Genomic DNA, 16488 nt, shown 5'->3' with positions numbered 1-16488 from the left:
TCGTACTGAAAGGCCACACGAAAAAATACAAAAGAAGCGGAAACTAATAACATTCCTAAGCATAATTTGAACATTAAACGTCTGAAGGGTTGCCCGTTTAGTATGGTTGAATGGCAATAGAACAGTAGCAGCGCATAGACGGGGTAAATGGTAGATCTTTTACCTGAGGTTTACCTAATATTTTCATCGCTCGTAAGAATGCTGCAACTTGCGTGTTTTACTTATCATTTTTTATCGCCCAGCACATAACTGCACTTCTCGTATCGCTTATTGAATGGTGAAGCGAAGTTCACTCTTTCTAATAAGCAGAGGTCTACTTCCGGGAGAACCCCCAGCCGCAAGTATCAATAAATTTTGGAAATTACGCACTAATAGGTCTCTCGAACTGAAAAACTGAAATGAAAAATATTGTATCTCACCCTTCGCTAAAAACGATAAACACAACTGAATGTTATCTACGCAGCTTTTTAGAATCGAGCAATAAGATAAAAGGTGGGAAATTTTCAGATAATTTTATGGACTTTTTCTGAAAGTATAGGGTTATCTAATAATAGGTGTTATTTTGATATTCAAAAAAATTGTATTTTTTTAATATAAATGATTGAATGTTTATTTCATTATAAAGAGGAAAGTATGCCGTTAATAGTGGAAAATAACATAAGGTAAATGACCACCACGACCACGCTTACAGGACGATTTACTTTTCATGGAATTTTCCATAACCGAATTGCAAAGCGGCTGCCCTATATCCTCGATAGCCTCACGAATTCCATTTTTGAGGTCTTGAATCGACCCTGGGCTGTTGGCATAGACCTTCTCTTTCACGTGGCCCCAAAGAAAAAAGTCACAAGGTGTTAAATCACAAGATCTCGGTGGCCAATTGTGATCCCCTTTTCGAGATATAACACGATCCGGAAAAGTTTCCCGTAAAAGATCAATGGTTTAATTGCTTGTGTGGCACGTAGCACTGTCTTGTTAAAAATAAACGTGGTCCAGATCAATATCATCCAATTCCGGTCATAAAAAATCGTTAATCGTCTCTGGATAGCGATAGATAACACCTGCTATTGGAAAGGAACAAACATATGTGTCTTGTCAGTCTATTATTGCGACGTACTTAGTACACCTCAGGGAGGACTGATTACATCGTGACATTCAATATTAATTTTGTCACTCTATTTCCATATTGGGAGGAATGGGAGGTAAGGGACTTTGACTAAACAACTTCGGCACTATCGTCTATACAGATGACTTAAAATGGGATTGTGGTGTTGGAGAAGGCATTGGAGTATTCTCATAGACTTAGAGTTGAAATATCTGTGCGTCTTCCAAGCGGAAGTATTGGCAATAGGTCAAGCTTGTAGGGTACGAATCGCAGACTTCTGTTTTAAAGGCAAAATCTCTTTGCAATCCAGGCACTAGATTCGGCTACAACACCTCTAAGCTGGTGGAGCAAAGCAGGATAGTCTTAGCACCTTGAGGGAAAATCATAATTTTGAGATTTATTCAATATTGGAAATTTTCGTTTTTAGTTCTTTAAAGTTAGGTAGGTAGGTGCCAGTCTGGCACTCCTCAAGTAACAGTGAAGCACCGTTTTGATACCATTATGAGACCTCCAACAGGCAGATATCTACAGCCAGCCAGAGCTGTTGATATAATGGAGAAGATTGATTGGATTTAGGTTGGCGCACTGCCCCAGGCTGTCGAAGAAAGGAGCCATCAGTGACCTTAGTCGTCTAGCTGCCAAACACGGACTTTTACAGAGAAAGTGCTCTACAGTCTCCTTCTCTGAAAGACCCCCACAGCTTCTGCAATGGGGGTTAAATTGGTAACCCTAGCTTTTCCGCGTGTGTGCCGATCGTCCAGTGACCGGTTAACACAGCTACGAGTTTGGAAATTGAATGGCGAGGAGTCCAAAGGACAAGTTCATCAGCAATTTCATTTCCCTCTATGTTCCTATGTCCTGGAACCCAATTTTAAGTTAACATTTTTTAATTTTTTTTTTTAATATAAAGGATAAAATATATGCATGTACTTAGCAAAAAAAAAAATTTCAAACTTTTTTAGAAAAAAATTAATTTTTTTGTTCAAAATGAAACAATTTTTTTTTGTTACTGATATCTCCTTAATATCGCTAATTTTTTTGTTTCATTGTTTCCTTGAATTCCTAGCGGAAACCAGGGCACCAACTACACCAACGTTTTCACCTGCTTCCAGCTTAACCCGATTTGAGTCGTCTCGCACAGTTGTTTTCCAGCTTTCCCTTGACCTGCCAGGCGGTCTTCCTCTTGCTATTAGAGGGTTGCATGCCATAGCGTTCTTCGTAATATTACCGTCTTCCTTGCGTAAATTGTGACCAATCCATTCCATTTCTGTCTTATAATCTAAGTATCTAGCGGAAAATGCGGAATATAATCCTTAGTCAGGGGTTGACAAAAACTTGTAAGCGACTGGTTACAGTGGAGGTGGTTTTCCAGAGAGCTACTGTACAGCAGTACCGACAACACATTCGACTTGAAGAACCTAACCTTTAAACTGGAACTCAGGTTGTTATTTCGCCACACATAGTGCAACATCCCGAGTGCCCCTCTGGCTTTTTTGATTCGGGAATGTATGTCTCCATCGGAGCCACCGCACGGGGCAACTCTGCTGTTGAGGTAATTAAATTCCTCTAATATTTTGATAGGGTTATCAGTATCAGTACCTTACTATCAGTATCTTAGTATCAGTGTACTATAATCCTGAGTTTCTGCAACACCTTTGGATGCAAAAATAACAAAGGGAATTGTTTAATGGCGCGCTTCCTATTAATCTTTTCCTCCACCATCGTAAAAGAATTAAAGAAGAGTAGCCAGATAATTACGATAGTTGTTGCAATTGGTCTGTTTCAGCAGCTGTAAAGGTTACCTTGGGCAACTTACTGCAAAATATTCTCTAAGGTTGTCCAAGGCGAGTCTATTAAAGGCGGTATTGGTAAATCAACTGATTTGTTTTTGTTTCGTCGTGTCCATGTGGCTGTCAGCACAGAATAAAACAAGGCGAATTATTTTTTTTGTTTTACTTTTCCAATACTTTGCCGTGACAGTCAAACGTACAAAACATTGTTGTTGGTCTAGTGCCACCACCTTTAATAAATGCGCCTTGGGTTTGTCATTTCATCAGACAAGCCAAGCGTGGGAAAATCATTAAAAAATAGTATTGAAATTCCAGCTCAGCTGTTAATATCGTACGCATCATGAGTTACACGTCATGAGGCTAGACGTAGTCAGGGCTTCCGTTCGCAGGCAGCCCATCGCATCGTGGACAATTTTTGAGACAGATTACACTCTCTTGGAGCTTAAGCCACCAACCAGACAGAGTTTACAACAAAGGGAAGAAAACATAATTGCCATAGCAGCCAGTATTGAAGGAGATCTAGAGAAATTTCAATTCTGCGCCGATTCATCTGAATTGAACAACGCCAGAGAATCAGCTCGTTCATTTTGCGGTCGGATTGGGGCCTACATCCGCGTAAGTTTGTGCTGGCCCCAATATTGAAGTCGAGCGGCCATAGACAACGCCGTGATTTCGCTAATTTGGTTTCGAGCTAATCATTTTCTCGAGCCGGCCCGATTTTGAATGCTGTTGAAAGCGAATAAGCGAATAAGAGTTAAATATAATATAAAATCGGGTGATTTTTTAACCTTGAGAACTTAAAACGATAATACAAAACTAAAATATTATTGCTTTGAATTTTAATAATTATAATCTGGTAGACAATTTATTTTCATTATTTTTTGAATATGAAATACGGCATATATCCGCCGCGGCTACGAGTTAAATGGTCCATTCGGTCAGTCCAATTTTTGACTACATTTTTTCAAATCTAATAAGCCCAATCAGCAAAACTGCGACTCCAATGCTTCAATTCTTGCATGAGCTATATTTTATAGGCACGTAAGTCAAGATTCTTACGTGAAATTTTCCCTGTAGTCGACGGACAAAGGCCAACAATTGAGGACGACGAAGACATTTCAGCGTCTTCTTCTACTTTCTTTTTCAAAGTAAATTTCCAAAATTGGAAAGCGTTGTTCTGGCATTAAACGATTCATCATGTCCTGCCAAAGCATACTGCACAGAAATGTCAACACAGCTTGCCATCCCCAGCTAAGAAACCTTAGATATCGACATCGATAGTTCTCATGCAGCTAAAAAAAGAATAAGAAAATTCCAAACAAGTTTTATTAAAAGTTGCTTAGGTGGCATTTTGACCCCGACCCAGCTCATTACCGTCACTGCCTTTTTGTGTCGGTTTCCCTGTTTAGACACAAATATGCATTAACCCCCTCAGACCTATTTAACCATTGGTTCCAATGCTCCGTCGCTATTAACATGCAACTTTTGCGCCAATTTCACGCTCCCAAGTTTGATCAATATTTGTGGCTTAATGTCTTCGACAACGACGATGACTTTTGTCGCTTTCCACGACTTGCGCATTTTTGTTGTGGATTTTACTATGTTTTACCACTTTTTGCTACTCTTAAGGGCATTAAATAGAATTTTTGGCGGGAGACTTTGTATTTGCATTTATTTCGTGGTAATTTGAGTGCATTAAACTTTGCCTACAAAGGCCGTTTTACATGCTCGTACTTGTAAATATGTACGCACATCTGATATGTAGGTGAGTGGCAAGTTGCCTTGAGTGGTTGTCAGAAAATAAAATAAGGCATTTTACTAACCGAAACCATTTTTGACAAATGCGGGGCACCAGCCATACACCAATACGAGTATTTAGTAGTAAACATTTTTTCTTGCCAATTGAAAAGTCAACAAAAAAGCTAACAGAGGAAAGATTTACATACAAGTATTCACATGAGCAAGTTGTCTGAAAATTGATAAAAGTATTTTTCGTTGCGCAAACTTTGTACTTGAACCCAAAATGTTCTGATTTTTTTTTTATACATATATAAATATATACGCAAATACATACTCGTATATGTGTAGATCTTTTGTTTTTGTTTTCATCGAAAATACCTAGCATAGCAATATGGCATTTTCGTTTAATTGAAGAATGTGTGATTGGCTTTATTCAGGCATATCACAAGGCTTAAATTTAGGTAGTGGATGTGCTTCTCAGTTAAGGGGTTACATCTAGTTAGAATTTTCAAAAAATCGATTTTTTTTTTATTTCATTTTTGTAATGTACATATATTTAAGTAAACACTATGAAAATTTCAAGTCATTCTGAAGATTATTTTTGAAGTTATACGCATAAATGTAACGACGCGTCAGAGCACTTTAAATTAGCTTTTAAAACTTTAACCTTGTTTTTCTCAAAACTGTGTTTTGAAAGTCGGTGACCCCGATTTCTCGGAAACGGCTAAACCGGTTAGTCTGAAATTTTTACACCGGCTTCTGAACTATATTTTCTAGTACTTAATCGAAGCTTTTTTAAAACCGATAAACATTTTTTTGTTTATACACAATTTAAGGCCAAAACTATTCCAAAAAATAGATTTTTTTTTTTGAGAAGCCGCCATTTTGTCAATAAATTTTTTTTTGCTTACTCCTTCGATTAATTACAAGAATATACAATACTTTAATCAAATCCGTTTGGTTTTTTCATTTCAGATAATCCACTTCGGAGATATAGTGGTCACCGTAAAACGTCTTTTTTTGGAGGGGTTCCTGGAAATCTGCTGTAGCAGCTATAAAAACTGTTATTCTTGCAAATAAAATTTTTTTAAATATTATTCAAAGTTACCATAATATGTGTACAAAGGCTTAAAACAATTAATTCAGAAGTTTTCTCAGGAAAATTTTTTTAAAAACCTCATTTTTCAGGGCTTCTAACTAGATGTAACCCCTTAAAAGGCCATTCACAAGTTTTATTTTTCTTGTTCTCTTTCGAAAATTAACACTAGTGCTATTTTGTGAAAAGTGTTCATTATATCAATTTTCAGGGGCTTATTGAATCGCGTATTTATTTATTTATTTATCTGAATATAATAGATTCTTATAGGCTAAATGGACATGTTTTAATGTTTATAGGCATTAAAATAGGATGGTTGTTTTTTTCTTGTTCACTCCTCTCGGGAGCATAGGCCCTCGGCAAGGCTCTTCCATCGTACACGGTTCTGTGCTGTTGTTTTTGCACCGTTCCATGAGATGTCGGCATCTGCTAGTCCGCGCAGCATCGACCTTCTCCAAGCGTTTTTTGGTCGACCGCGACCTCTGCTGCGGGTTCCAGTCCAGTGCAACTGATTGTTCTATTATAATCCAAAGTGTGTTGGCTTAGTCAGCACAGCTTCGGTTAGGGCGAAAACCAGCTGGCTCAACTCTTAAGAAGCGTTCGATATCTTTGAGCCTGCTTTGTATAATCACGGCCACAATTTTTTAAATGGTGTTAAGTAGGGTTATTCTTCACCAGTTTCCGCAGTCACGTAGGTCGCTTTTCTTGGGCAGCTTCACTATGATGCCTTTTGTCCAGGATGGAGGCAGCTTTTCATTGCTTCAGACGGCGGTGATGTGGGGATGAAGAATTTCCGCTGATATTTGCCGGTCGGCAGTCATTAGTTCAGACTGTATGCCATCTTCGCCCGCAGCTTTGTTAAGCTTCTGCTTCTTAAAGCTTTTCCTTTATAATAAATATTCAAAAATTTCAATAGACGATATTTTGAAAATGAAAAATCTATTTCAACAAAATTTAGAGATTTTTTTAATTGAGTTGTGGAAGCGACTCGAGCATAAAGAGTTTTCGGGAGACCAACATCGAAAAACTCCGAACTATGCAGAGCTTGAGCCGGAATATTAAAGAACGCACCGAACAGTTAACAGCACCACTGATCAAATCAAAAATTAAAGACAAAGGTAAGATTATTCTCTTTCTCTTTTTTTGTATTGTTATTAATAATGAAAGACTATTTAAAATATTAAAAAAAAAATTGAAACTGTTTTACTAAGTTGCCGCAGTTTCTTTCAAATTCAAAACAAAATTTGATTTTCGATGTCTTAATGGGTTTGCAGCGCCAAAAATGCGCTAAAGGGAAAACTGTTTTTAGAAGTGGGGACGATAGAAATAAATATAAAAAAAAATTTATATATTAGTACTTAAACTTTATAAAAAAATGTATTTTAATTTTTCTTTACAACAATTGGTATATAAAAAATTGCGTAATCCAAAGTACAATGAAACAAAGTTGCTCCACGGTCTGCATCACCTCTCCTTGAAATGTTGATGGATCTGTAAAAAGTAAAGAAAATCTTGTAAAATAAAGTTGTAGTTATAGTTTGTCGAGTCGGATTTTTGAATTCGAAAAAATTTGCAATTTACGGCATTTAAAAAAAAAAACTGTTTTACGTCATAAATGTCACACTTTAATTATGTTCATAAATTTTTTTAATATAAATATAAAAAATCAAATCTATAGAGAAAACACTATCGAATATTAAAAATAAAACGAGTCTAAAAATATTAAAACCTGTATGAGTTATCATGCAGACCGTGCCGGAAAAAGTAGTTTTGACAAAAACGAGTTTAAACTTTCAAGTGCACTTCGCTCGAGGTCCAACTCGCGCTCAAACTCTCATCGGGCAGTTACATTTTCTACCATAACCTTGTATCTATGGCGAATTTTTACAATCGACTTCCACAGAAATACGCCTAAAACTATAAAGAATATTAATCTGTAAAAAAGGACTCGAGTTTTTGAAAATTCCGGACGTATGTAACCCCTTAATGCAATAGAGAATTATGAGTTTTATTTGAACCAATAACTTTAATGAAATAATTCATAAACATTTATTAATTATTTTTGAAAAGTAATCCATTTTTATCATTTTTTCTAGTTTTTAAGATTCTTAAAATGTTCATGATAAATATTCATAAATCGTTATGTTTTCTTTCCCATTACTGGTCTAGGGGTGATGTATAATGAAAGTAATTTAATATTTTCGTATATTTTTCGTCTTCCTCTTTTACTCGAAATATCCAAAACGTGGAATTTAGAATCATCTAAAGAAATTAAAAAATATATTCAAAAACAATATTGGATTATTAATTTTGTGCCACTTTGTATTAACAATTTATGAACATTGTTCGTTAAATAGTTATAACGCAGGTGAAATTGAAATTGAAATTTGGAAAGGTCGAGCCAAGGAGCACCAGGAGATTTGGTGGCTCATAAAACACTCAGGCTACAAAGCCCATTGTATTTAAAGCTCTGGAAAGGGGGGTAGATAGTCAAGGAGGGAAGAAGAAAAGTATCAGAGAAAGAGATAGGAAATAATAGAGACAGAGATGGATATAGTTAGTCCTGTGAGAATTTTCCATATTCTTTGGCAAATCTGTAAATATCCTCCAGTTTTAGAGAACGAATATCACTCATTCTCATGGCATCGGAACCCAAAACTCGCAGCCGTGCTCTAGCAAAGGCTCATAGAGAAAGTACTCAGTGCTATCCACCTTCACCAAGCATTGGGTCCTCAGTGATTCCTATGGTGGTCATATGCTGACCCCATGGGCTGTGTCCTGTAATAATACCGACTATCAACCGAACGTCTTTCCTTCCAAGTTTTAGTAGGAAGTTTGACAGTTTTCTGTTCGGAACATTTCTTGACTACCAAATGTTCTTTGAATGCTGGTCCAACTAATGCCCAAGGATGCCTCTATCTCTCGGTGTGTCACATGGCGATCTTTTGTTATCAGTTGACGCACAACATTGATTGCTTCTGGCAGGTTTTAAAAATTCATGCTACCAACGTTTCACAGTGGCAATGTGTGGTCCTCCAACGCCAAAAGTCACAGTAAGTTGATCAATGCACTCCTGTCTCAATAATCCACGTCGAAAATCGTAATAAATCTTTGCACGAAAATTTTCGTGAGTTAAATCCATATTTTGGCTAAGATGAATTTTCCAACTCACTGGAAAAAGAACAAATAAAGCTCGTAAGTGAAAATGTTTTATATAACTAAATGATAAAAATATGCCAAACCTTTCGATAAAAATATCGCATAACAGCTAGTCATACGTGATGTTGAAAAGGCGCAAAATATAAAAGGCCAACCTCGCATTATATTGAGTGGGATGTAGAACTGCATACGCGCAATTTATCCAGAAATTCTGGTAAATTTTACTCTACGCCACTTTTTTTTGTATACAACATTTTACTTATAATTTGTTATAAAAAATGTCCCTACACATGAGCAAACGAATCCCCGTTTTTTGTTCCCATTAGTTCGAACAATTTTTGATACTTAGTGACATGAAAATATCAATTATTTTATAATTGTATATCAATATGTGTTTTATAAATAATAAATAAAGTTGTTTTTACTGTTGTAGCAGTATACTTAACGCTGCCAGTGTGGTGTACATTACCGGTCGTCTTCATCTAGCTCATCGTAAAGTCTTAGAGACTACTTAAACAATCAATAAATTTCAAATCGCGAATATTATAAGTGGAATATAATAATTTGTATGTATTTCCTTTGCACTCTTTACTATATTTACTGTCCTAACACTAAATGAATTTTACGCCCCGTTCCATACAAACGTTATCACTGTACATAAGAACAATAAATGTCTCTACCATGCACTTTCGTACACATAATTTCAGGCGCAGCAAAAAAGCTTTTTCAATAACACAAAACTGTGCATTATTTTATTCAACATTACAGTTTTTTGTTTTTATTTTACTACCATATTTATTTAATATACCTAGAACATATCGTTTCATATTACTTATTATTTCTTTATGTTTTAAAATTATTTTCTCTTAACATCGCAAAATACTGCCAACTCTCTTTTGCATTACGTACACTCTTACGAGCCTCATAAAAAACAGAACGAGCGTGTCTCTGCTTTCAATAGTTTAGCTCTCTACCAAGAATGATTTCTCAACATTGCGACTCTTTCCAACATCACAATGAGTTCGACTCTAATGAAGCACTTGCCGATTCGGTCACACTTAAAGCCACAACATAATTAAAGAATGCAGCAAAAACAAAACACAACTACAAAGGTAACCATACATATCTGTATGTTGGTACATGCCTACAATCATACATATACCATTACTCATGCCTTGGTGTTGTTGTTGCTGATCGAAATGCCTCAAAGCCATGAGTTCACATGATTTTTTTCGCTCAATCTCACAGCTATGATCGAGCGTTGATCAATCGGTTGCTATGCTCACATTCCAGTGACTGAAAACATGCATATGCACATAAATTCAACCATAAAATATCTACAAACATGTATGCACCCGTATGTACATATATCCGTACATATACGCGCTTATAAACATACATACATAAACAGATTACAATACTTGTAAGTGGATCCTATCATAATTCAAGCTACAGCCGCCATCCAAGTAACTGAAGAAGTGAAGGCACTCGAGCAGCGCATGTTCTCAGCCAACGATCACAGCAATAATAACAACAACATTGAGGGCACTTAACTGCTGGTCAGCATCGATCGTGAATGTGTTTTCGTTCGATCGTTTATTCACTCGTCCATTCGCTTGATCATTTATTACTTTTTTCGTTGCTATTTACTGTTGCTATTGTTGTTGCCATTCCAATGTTGAAGCCCTGAGGGCTCTCTCACTCAACTTACGGTAGTACTTAGTTACTTTGCTCCACTATTTGGCTCGGTTGCTATGTTTATAGGTATGACTTGAAACGGCCGTTGTTTTGGTTTGTGTGTTGTAACCCATCATTTGTGTCGCCAGCACTTAAACGATTTAACTTAAACTGAAGTAACGCAGCATTCATCGTGTGGTCGAGTTGCCCATTCGCCCAAGTGGCCAAGCTGCCAAATAATTTTTACATTTAGCAACCACCACCACAATATCTACCACAACCAACTCCCATCCGCCTGGTCACCCAATATCATTCTTAGGTTCCATTGAAATACGTACGACGAACTTGTTTTCTCAATTCCCCGCTCTATGCAGTTTGCAATAATTTTCTTGTTGTTGGAGTTGGTATTGTCGGTTGATAGTTGAAGGTGTTCGATTCGACTTACGTTGGAGCGTTGAACAACCTATCGTTTGCGGGTCATAAATGCTGTAACAATAAAGCAATAGCAGCAGTGACAACAACTATAGCAACCGAACTGCAACACGAAAATCCATAAAAGACGACATAACAAATAGTAAAAATTAAAAGGCTACTACATACACCAAATATGTACGTATTCACATAAACTTGTCGGACGTCGGCAACTCGTCACTCAGCAAAGAAATTCCACAAAAGATATATTGAAGAGAATGCGGCTGCTGCGGGTTGCGGTATGCTAGTTAGCAATTTACTCTCAACTCCACACCTTTTCGTCATCCAACTCCGCTCAAGTCATACCTTTTTCTTTCCTTAATGGATCAAAACAGTTGCTTGCTTTACCCCTCGCTCTTATCGCGCTCTTTGTCCAGAATATTTGCTCTGCTGGTTATACCTGTTTTCACCTCGGGTGACTTTTTCAAGTGATCAATAATTTTGCTGAGAGAGAGTGGGAGACGCATACATGGGGCATGTATGTATTTAGCAACAATGTATGAGTAGATACAATTGCATTTGTGTGACTTAAATTGCGAACGTATCATAGCGGTTGCAATGCGGAGATTCCAAAAGTGTATGTTTGTATGGCGCTAATGGCATAAAAAACCTAGGCAATAAATATAAATTCAACTTATGGTGAATACTGAAAAGAAGAGCATTCATCCCTAAAAGTTCTCTTAAACTACGTGTATCATATAGATCGTATATGGAACCTAGATCCATTTAAGAGTGGATTAATTTCATTCGCATAAATTATACGCTTACAATTTTCAACAGCCTTATGAAAATTTTAACACATATGATACATGATACATACATGTGTTTCAGCTCCTTTTTCAACAAATTTAACATATATGTATACGTATGTAAGTAGTTATAATGGAGCTATAAGTATTTCAATTCTGTACACTTATCATTTATCTAAATTTAAGAGAAAATGGTTTTTCACTGTTTGTCGATTTGGAGGTTTGTTGCTTAAGTCTTTTATACAATGGGGTAAAAAGTTCAAATAAATCACGCTTTTTTTTATTGGTTTGCTCATTTTGAAGGTTTTTTTCATACTCTCCCCCACATTAGTAAGTCCCCGTTTCTATTGCCAAGACACTTTTCCAGGTCGTTTGAATGAGTCAGTTTTGTACCATGAAGAAAATGCTTCAAATGAAGTTCTAACATAGTACATGAAGTATTGCATTCGATGAAGCCATTTTTCTGTACATTTTTATCGTTTTTTCAAATATATTTTTTAGTTTGTTTTCCGTCTTGTAATGAAATTTACAGCATAGTTCCAATCTCGACTGTAACATCACACAAAATAATAATAAGTCTGCTGAGTGTGGCGGCACAACATTATTTAATGAGTTTTAGTCCATTTAAGAAAAATTTTAAATTAAAAATATTTTTACTTTAAAAATTATTTTATATGTTAATGAGACAATTAATATAATACTGTTTAATTGTGATTTATTACTTTTCTATATTATAACTAATTATTTTATCTAAAAATATGACAAAAGACAATAAATTTATGAAATGTTGCATTGTGTATGCGTTGCTAACTGGCATTAAGTTTTAACGGATTTTCTGATTATTCTGATTCTCTTTAATCATCAACCGCCCAATTGTTTTTCCGCCATTTCATGGGATAAATTTTAATTCTCTCTTTTGACCACATATGGCTTCTACCACTATTCACCAAACAGCAAGCAAACTAACAACAACCAATTGATCGCACCAAACTTGTTCGCAACTCTACTTATGTATGTATGTAAATGTTCCCCTATCAGGCACAGCAGCATCAACGTTCGCTCCTTCGAGACAGTTTCATTTTACCTGCGCTCCGGTGCTGTGTGTTCTCTTGAGTGGCTAATTGGTCGTGTATGACGGGACGAAAACCGACGGAATAACCACGAACTAACAAATTGACATGCGCACATATGTATAATTTTATGTGCATAAGCCGCTGTATATTTATATTTGCAAAAAAAAACAAAAACATATGGTAGATATTTTGCTTTGAGGCGATTGCGTGTTCGTGTGTGAATTCATTAAATGAAGAGCTTGAGATTTTTATTGTAGAAAAAGTGCACATTTCAAAATGCAAAAGCAACAATAATTGCCAACAACAGCGAAAATAACAAAGTCAAAAGCAAATGTAAGTGCATAAAGGCAAATTATATTTATATGTAATGTTTAATAAGTCCACGAAAAATGTTGGTGCAACAACAATAAATAATATTAAAAAGTAAATCAATAGCGACTAGCCCAAAAAAAGAAAACTAGATAGCATAAAACAAAACATAAAAGCATAAACTCCGCTTAAAACAACTGCAAAGTGAACAAGTGAAACATCGTACGATCGCACGAAGTCAACGAAGGCGAAGTGGTCGTGATGCCTGTGTAAATTTATGCGTGAACATGCTTGTGTGTGTAAGTGTGAGTTTGTGCAAAGAAGTGTGCTTGTGTGGTGCTTTCGTGTTTTTGTATGTGCATATATTTTTGTATTTTGTTTTAATACGCTGCTGCTGCGCGGAGAAAATATTCAAATGAGCACAAAATTGTGATATCCACACGCACAATAAATGCGACAACAATAGCAACAACAGTAAATAAAATTATATATGCACATATGCATTTTCTTCTACCTCTTCTTGTATTATAAGAAGTCGAAATTTTCAGTATTCGGTAAAAAATAGGGTTGGGTACAATATGATTTTGGCTCAAAATTCTGTATTTAAAATTTTGTATTCAATATTCTGTATTCAAAAATCTGTAATGCAAAATTCTGTAATGTTAAAATTCTGTATTGCGGAACACTGTAATTTTAAATTTTGTAAATCAAAATTATGTATTGCCAAAATTCTGCATTGCAAAATTCTGTATTGAAAAATCGGAAGAGCATATGGATAAATAAAAAAAGTGCGCACTTTTATATTTTTCCATATGCTCTTCCGATTTTTCAATATAGAGTTTTGCAAAACAAAATACTGCCAATACAAGACTTGTCTTGACCCATATGGTTTCCTATATTATCAAAACAGATTTACATAAAGCAAATATACATATGTTTGTATGTATTTATAGCTTCAGACAAAATATATTGTAGAATAATTGCAATATTTTCTGTATACTTCGTTCAAATACCTAACTGTTTTAATCAATTCCCATTCTTTCATTGTATACCAAAATACCCACCAAAATTTTGGTCAGTGCACGATAAGTCCAATATCGCTTTCCCCAGAACGCAAAACAGTATTGAGGTTTGGCATCGACGGCTAAAAGTTATTGTTCGGAAATGAAACTCAGGGTTGTACAAACTAATTAATGATCTAAAAGGCGAGCTGGTTTGTGCGAAAGCACAACTAGCTAAAATTCAAAATGGTCACAAAATTAGTCAAACGAAGAAGGCTGTAAAAGCAAACAACAGAATTAAAAGAATAACAAAAAAGGCTTATATTAAGGCATGTTTCTTTTATAAAGCGAATTGCTAAAAATTTAATAATATATTAGAATAATTGTTTCGCCATTATAATGTAATAACTTTTGTTTTGAATGAATTTTTGAATTTTTGTTTCTATAAAATCAGAATTCCATTATTCATAAAATAAATGTGCTATTCAGGTAAGCGTGCTTATTAGGTTATCTGCTTATTTGGTTATATTGTTACAGCATTTTGATCGAAAATAATTTTGATTCCAGAATTTTAATATACAGAATTTCAGTTCTCCATCATTTTGATCATACAGAATTTTAAATACAGAATATTGAACCAAAAGAATTTAGGCTGGACAGAATTTTTTTTTTTTATTTTTACAGAATTTTCATGCGAAAGAATTTTGAAAAGCAGAATTTAGTACCTCTCCCTAAAAAATAGTATAATGCAATTAATAAAAGGTAGATCATCAGTGATGAGCTACAAATAATAACTAAACCAATGGGATTAAAGCTGAAGTCAAACAACCTGTTATATTGTAGTGAAATTGAAAGATTAAATACGAATTAAAAATGTAAAATCATTTTCTCAACATGAAATATGAGAAAACTTTGAATTTTAAATTAACGCGTTTTTATGGTGAATGATAATCTTTACTATAAAATATATTAACGCAGCGATTAGTGTCACTTAAAAGTTTAAGAGTTCGGTATTAAGAATGTCTGTATGTAGGCAATGATCCAATAACACCACACTCGTTGCACTTCTATGACTTCTGTGTGTTGGAGTCAATGACAACAACTATAAGTGATCATAAAATAATTCAAAACAAGTTTGTGAACAAAAGTTTTAGTTGAAATATAATATTAATAATTGTCTTGCACTGAAAACAAACAAAACAAGAAAACTAAAAAAAAAAAAATAATAATACGAGAACAAAGAGTTAAGCAATACATTCAATTGTATTTACACAGGCATTGAAATTCGGCGAGGCTGTTTCGCCTAATACGCCTCAAATGGAACAAGTTTGCACTTTAAGCCAGAGTTTCGCGCAAAACCTAAACCACGTTTTTCAGAATCGTACAAAAAAGGCTGACTATTTTCAAAACACCAAAAACAATAAACTATTTATGGTTATGGGAAGGGCTCGCTTTGGAATTGCAGCTACCGATTTTAGGTGCAAAAATGGTTGTAAGCTGCGTGCATTCGTTATCAATTTCGAAAAATGTTTGCTACTTGGCATGCAAATTAAAGTTATTTTCGAATAATAATAATAATAAATTTTTATAAATAATAATTAAAGGAAATGCTAACAGTTTTAAATGTTTCAAAGTATTTGTGAAACTAAAATAATTGACATCAGTGCTTATCGCCATGCGGTACTAACAAATTCGAAAACTTTAACTGAAAATAACTCGAAAATTAGAAGTTTCCGGTAGCTAAAATTGGATATGGTTGAAGAGGGAAGACGCCAGTTTTCTAATGGTACCACTCTTGCCACCAAAACTAGGGACTTCTATTCTAAAGTTTTCCCTTATTTGTTGCCACAAGTCTGGAATTTAAAATTGTAAATTTTTAGCATATATTATTTATGTAAATACTAAAATTTGGCTGATAAGACGTTTGCTCAGAAAAAGCTTTGCATTTTTACCTATAGGCGAGAGGAAAAATCGACCACAAAATAATTAATTTAGTGCGACGTCAACAAAGATATTCGTTTGCAGAAGATTAAGGCAGTACAGTGGCAGTGTGAAGCCGTTTGTTGGATTCAAATCTGAAAGTTCATAGCCACTAAAGTAACCACTTTTTATCAAGGGGCACTTAAAGAATAGACTAAGCATTGCAAATGCTCAGTCAAGTGGCCACTCTCAAAATCGCAAAATATTTAAAATAAAGTGGCTCTTTTTGGCTCAAAATGCCCACTAAGTAGGCCGGAAACTGCTGATGATCAGTCACAATACAGCACCAAAACCGTTAAAACAGCCAAACCACTTAGACCATTTAGATTCATTGTGAT

The 16488-nt window shown here is 35.2% G+C and overlaps 1 protein-coding gene across 3 annotated transcripts in view; it reads left to right on the top strand.

The window, feature by feature from the left end:
• The first annotated feature begins 12855 nt into the window (after nucleotides 1-12855).
• The window catches only part of LOC128871548 (F-box/LRR-repeat protein 7), a 92687-nt gene continuing 89054 nt past the window's right edge, over nucleotides 12856-16488 (top strand). Inside the window, exon 1 of one of the 3 annotated variants that reach the window (XM_054113389.1) lies at nucleotides 12856-13193. The gene's annotated coding sequence lies outside the window, so the exon portion shown is untranslated. Of the gene's footprint in view, nucleotides 13194-13215; nucleotides 13469-15144; nucleotides 15649-16488 lie in introns of those variants that run through there. The other 2 variants (XM_054113390.1, XM_054113391.1) reach the window with 2 other exon arrangements.

The sequence above is a fragment of the Anastrepha ludens genome, chromosome 2 (genome assembly GCF_028408465.1).
Source record: "Anastrepha ludens isolate Willacy chromosome 2, idAnaLude1.1, whole genome shotgun sequence".
Taxonomy (NCBI): domain Eukaryota; kingdom Metazoa; phylum Arthropoda; class Insecta; order Diptera; family Tephritidae; genus Anastrepha; species Anastrepha ludens.
The sequence above is the reverse complement of the archived record's forward strand: the minus strand, read 5'-3'. Positions and strand labels throughout refer to the sequence as shown.